Consider the following 6,000-nt stretch of genomic DNA (forward strand, 5'->3'; position numbering starts at 1 on the left):
ATTTATTATTGGACCAACTTTAGGTAGAGTGAAAGCTGAGCAAGTCCAGTCTTCAGCAAAAAGTAGTGCTGAAATATCAAATCAAATGTAACGTACTCCTGTTAGCCCACTCTAAGGATGTAAATCTATGACTGAAGAAAAGTTTCAATAATGTAAAAACCTTAAGGGAAGATGGAGGAAACAGTTAAAACCTCTCTGCGCCTTTTTTTTGAAGAGCAGGGATTTGGAAAATGGGTTTTGCAAAATGACAATGTCTGAAGAAGCCATAAAAAGATGTGCCAGACTCCTCACTGCAATACCTTTTTCCTTGTAGCATTCTTTTTGTAGATGAATTCTGCACTTAAAATTTTAATGTTTCTTCCATTCTTGTCCGTATGCTATATAATTGACTCCTTGTGAAATACTGGCTCCAGTTAATAGACCTATTAAACAACCCATTGCAACTTCTGTTATTTTAAGTAATTACATGGTTGAAGTGGAAAAATCTCTTCTTTCCCAGTCAGCGTTACTTCCCGTTTTGTCACAGTCTTGAAACAACTCTGAGGACAAACAAATCCAAATGTTTATGGTATAAAACTTTTTGGAGTTGCGATTTCAAACAGCATTTTCCCCAAGAGTTGCTTTCCCTACTTAGGGCATTATTCAAGCACCTATGAGAGATTTTATTAAATTGAGGCTTTAGTATTAAATAAGATTTTTAAAGCGCCTTCAAGATTTAAATTTAGTCAGCACACAGCAAAACATTAAAAATGTGCTACTCAGCAAACAAAACCAGACTGGTGAAAACAATTTCAAGTACCCTTCTGTGCAAGAAGAAAAATATTTTGGGGATGAGTATCACTAACGTTTCAGTCATACATACTTACATGATGAGCACCCTGGACCAAAGTAGGGCTTTTCTGAGCAAACAGTCATAGGAGTATACTGCATAAATCTGTTAATGTGTCTGTGCTTCTGGATGTTTAATCTGAATACTCTGGAACATGTCTAAGTGGCAGTTGACTGGTAGGTAGGATGGCTGATTCCAAACCCAGGGCCTTCTGCATCTTTCTTTCCCCTCTGAAGTTGCATAGAAGGAAAACGGCTTAAGCCTCTCCTGCCCCTTCAGCAGATCTGAAACACTGCATCTGAGGTTAATCAGTGGCATAGTGCCTCAGACACTGAACATAGTATATGGCCAGCACTGATAGCTTTATCCTTCATTAATCTGTCTAATCCTCTTTTAAAGCCATCCAAGTTGGTGGCCATCATTACAGCCTGTGGGAGCAAACTCCACAGTTCAACAATACACTGTGTGAAGAAATACTTTGGCCTGAATCTTCCAACATTCAGGTTCACTGGATGTCCAGAAATCATATTACAAACATATGTTGGATAATGAATGAATGAATGGTTATTTTTACCCCGCCCTTTTTCCAAAACTGGAACTCAGGGAGGCTTACAAATAAAAACTACTCATAGGTAAAAAACATACAAAAATATACAATTAAAATAGAATTAAACTATTCGTAACATTAAAATCATGAAACATACACTTAAGATACTAACACAATTTATTAAGAATAGGACCATAGAACAATAAACAGACCTTATGAGGCCCTATCTTAAACATCTTCTAGTCCAAAAGCCTGTCAGAATAAAAAAGTCTTTGCCTGCCGACGGAAGGATAGCAAGGAAGGGGCCATTCGTGCTTCCCTAGGAAGAGAGTTCCAGAACCTGGGGGCAGCCACCGAGAAGGCCCTATCTCATGTCCCCACCAATCGCGCTTGCGAAGGTGTTGGGACTGAGAGAAGGGCCTCTCCTGAAGATCTCAGGGCCCGGGCAGGCTCATATGGGGAGATACGGTCTGACAAATAGCCTGGACCTAGGCTGTATAGAGCTTTATAGGTCAAAACCAGCACTTTGAATTGTGACCGGAAACAAACTGGCAGCCAGTGGAGCTGTCGTAACAAGGGGGTTGTATGGTCCCTGTAACCAGCCCCAGTTAGCACTCTGGCTGCAGCTCTTTGTACCAGTTTAAGTTTCCGAACAGTCTTCAAAGGCAGCCCCACGTAGAGCACGTTACAGTAATCTAAACGGGATGTAACTAAGGCATGCATCACTGTAGTCAAATCAGGCATCTCCAGGAACGGGTGCAGCTGGCACACCAGTCTTAGCTGGGCAAAAGCACTCCAGGCCACTGCAGAGATCTGGGCCTCCAAGTTCAAAGCTGAGTCCAGGAGCACACCCAAACTGCGAACCTGTGTCTTCAGGGGGAGTGTAACCCCATCCAGCACAGGCTGAATGCCTATTCCGATTTGCCTTTCGACTAACCAGGAGCACCTCTGTCTTGTCTGGATTTAATTTCAATTTGTTCGCCCTCATCCAGTCCATCACTGATGCCAGGCACTGGTTCAGGACCAGGACAGCTTCCTTGGCTTTAGGTGGAAAGGAAAAATAGAGTTGGGTGTCATCCACATACTGATGACACCGAACCCAAAACCCCCGGACAACCTCACCCAGCGGTTTCATGTAGATGTTAAATAACATGGGGGACAAAACTGAACCCTGAGGGACCCCGTATGTCAATGGCCAAGGAGTTGAACAGGAATCCCCCAGCACCACCTTCTGGGTTCGTCCCTCCAGGAAGGAGCCGAGCCACCGCAACCCAGTGCCCCCAAGTCCCATCCCGGCAAGGCGGCCTAGAAGGATACCATGGTCGATGGTATCGAAAGCCGCTGAGAGGTCCAGTAGAACCAACAGGGACACACTCCCCCTGTCCAGGTCATCCACCAAGGCGACCAAAGCCGTCTCTGTCCCGTAGCCGGGCCTGAAACGGGTCAAGATAATCTGTTTCATCCAAGAATCTCTGGAGCTGGGCAGCCACCACAAGCTCTATTACCTTACCCAGAAATGGAATGTTGGAGACTGGAACTGGATAATGGAATGGAACAAGGAATTTCAGTAGAAAAACACCCTGTGCTGTATAGATTACAGCAAAGCCCTTGATTGTGTAGATCATGAAAAACTATGGAATGCTTTAAAAGAAATGGGGGTGCCACAGCATCTGATTGTCCTGATGTGCAACCTATTCTCTGGACAAGAGGCTACTGTAAGGACAGAATATGGCGAAACCAATTGGTTCCCAATTGGAAAGAGTGTGTGACAAGTGTATTTTATCACCCTATTTGTTTAATCGATATGCAGAATATATCATACAGAAGGCGGGATTGGACCAAGATGAAGGAGGTGTGAAAACTGGAGGAAGTAATATCAATAATTTAAGATATGCAGACAATACCATACTACTAGCAGAAACCAGTAATGATTTGAAACGAATGCTGTTGAAAGTTAAAGAGGAAAGCACAAAAGCAGGACTACAACTGAACGTCAAGAAGACTAAAGTAATGACAACAGAAGATTTATGTAACTTTACAGTTGACAATGAGCATATTGAACTTGTCAAGGATTATCAATACCTTGGCCCAGTCATTAACCAAAATGGAGATAATAGTCCAGAAATCAGAAGAAGGATAGGTCTGGGGAGGGCAGCTATGAGAGAACTAGAAAAGGTCCTCAAATGCAAAGATGTATCACTGAACACTAAAGTCAGGATCATTCAGACCATGGTATTCCCGATCTCTATGTATGGATGTGCAAGTTGGACAGTGAAAAAAGTGGGTAAGAGAAAAATCAACTCATTTGAAATGTGGTGTTGGAGGAGAGCTTTTCAGATACCATGGACCACGAAAAAGACAAATAATTAGGTGTTAGAACAAATAAACCAGAACTATCATTAGGAGCTAAAATGGTGACACTGCGGTTATCATACTCTGGGCACTTAATGAGAAGACATGATTCACTAGAAAAGACAATAATACTGGGAAAAACAGATGGGAATAGATAAAGAGGAAGGCCAAACAAGAGATGGATTGATTCCATACAGGAAGTCACAGACCTGAACTTACAAGATCTGAACAGGGTGGTTTATAACAGATGCTATTGAGGGTCGCTGATTCATAGGGTCGCCATAAGTTGTAATCAACTTGAAGGCACAACAAGGATGTCCACAAGGGAGAAACACCTTCCTCTATCTGCTTTCTCCACACCATGCCTTTTCCATCCCTTTTTCTCTAAACAAAAAAAAACCCAAATGTTGTAACCTTTCCCCACAAAGGAGTTACTTCATCTCCTTGATCATTTTGGTTGCCTTTTCTGAACCTTTTACCTTTTACAGCTCTACAATACCATTTTTCCAAGATGGAGTGACAAGAACTGAACAAAATATTCAGTGTTGTCGCACCATAGATTTGCATAGGGCCATTATATTGGCAGTTTTATTTTCAATCCATTTCCAAATGATCCCTAACATGGAATTCACCTTTTTTCACAGCTGCTGCACACTCGGCAACATTTTCATCAAGCTATCCACGATGAACCCCAAGATCTCTTTCTTAGTGAAGTCGCTGCCAGTTCAGACTCCATTAGTGTATATGGGAAGTTATGGTTTCTGGCCCCAAATGTGCATCACTGTACACTTGCTTACACTGAATCATTTGTCAGATTTCAACTGTCAGTGGGGACTCTTGTCTTAAGAACTAATGAAATTCTGCTTTCTGTACACATGGTTACAAATGGCCTCCTAGCACCAAGTCTTGGCAATCTTGCCTCCTAGGAATTTTTCTAAAGTACAAGCTGAAGCAGGAGAACGTGCCTGGGCATTTACAAGGCAGCTGGTTCCAAGGGGGGGTTCTCCTTGAGGTGGCTTCAATGGACTGATTTTGATAACATGCTCTAGACTTCCTTTAAACATACTCGCGCATGCCTGGTTGGTGCCCCTTACATGGCGATCCCACACCAAAGCATGAGCTTCTCATGTTACTTCATACTGATGAAGGAAGGAAGCGAGGGGACTGGTAGGAGTAAGGGGTCAAGCCCGTTCTTTTTTCAATAATATTAAATATTAGAACTGGATCCCAGAGTTATACCCAATGTTCATGGATAAGCCCGTTTCACTGAATATTCTTCAGAGGAGGAATGAAGTTCTCCCTACAGTTCAAGAGAAGCTCAAGTAAGAAAAGTTGTCAGAAAAATTCAGGTCAGCTCTAAAACATGCACTTAGAAAGCTACCATATGATGGACTGAGCATATGTGCAGAGTTTTATACAATATAGAATATTTAATCCGGTGATCCTCATCTCCTACCTGAAGTGGTAAAATCCAGAAAAAGCTCTACCGCTTGAAACTGCTTATTCCTTGGCCATTAACCAGCTCTGCTGCTTATGCAATCTAACCTTGCCTATTGGCCAAGCAGGGCTGATTGGAGCGGCAAGGCCACCCCCACATCCACAGCCTTGTCACACGCAGCAACGAAGTTGGAAAATGAAATAGGTAGCTCACTGATCATTTAGAGCTGGTGCAGTGATTGATGGGCATGGGGCTGGCTCAGGACTGAACAGATCCCAGGCTGGCTCAGCCCATCCCCATCCCAGAACACTCTGCTTCAGAGCTTTGCACTGGCTACTGCGAGAGAGGATTATGCTGAAGGCACTCCCACTTACTTAGATGTTTGGCGTGCAGAAGTGGGAGGCCCATACCAGCAGAGTGACACTTGTGTCACTTCAATGGCAGCAGCAGACAGGAGGCCATCTTAGCCAGTAGAACCGCCCACCAGGGCGGGAGGGATTGAATTGCTCTGTATTTTGCAAGTCAAACTGGGGAAGAGCACAGAAAAGGAAATTAAGCATGCAGCCTTCAAAATGGAATAGGGGACTGCATTTTGTGATTTCTACGGAAAAAGTTCTTTGAAGTGCAGTTTACTAATGTCAGACAGCCTGCTGAAACAAATAGCTAAGATCTACCTCCTTTAGGTGTTTCACATGCATCATCTCTTCAAACAGCCATAATAGTTCAATGACACATGGCAGCTTTCAATCTGCTGTGAAAGTAAAGAGACTGGGACAATCATAGCACTCTGCAGTTTTTCAGCACAGATAGTCCAGAAGCTACAGCTAGTGCAGA

This window comes from Rhineura floridana, chromosome 7 (assembly GCF_030035675.1).
Source record: "Rhineura floridana isolate rRhiFlo1 chromosome 7, rRhiFlo1.hap2, whole genome shotgun sequence".
NCBI lineage: Eukaryota > Metazoa > Chordata > Lepidosauria > Squamata > Rhineuridae > Rhineura > Rhineura floridana.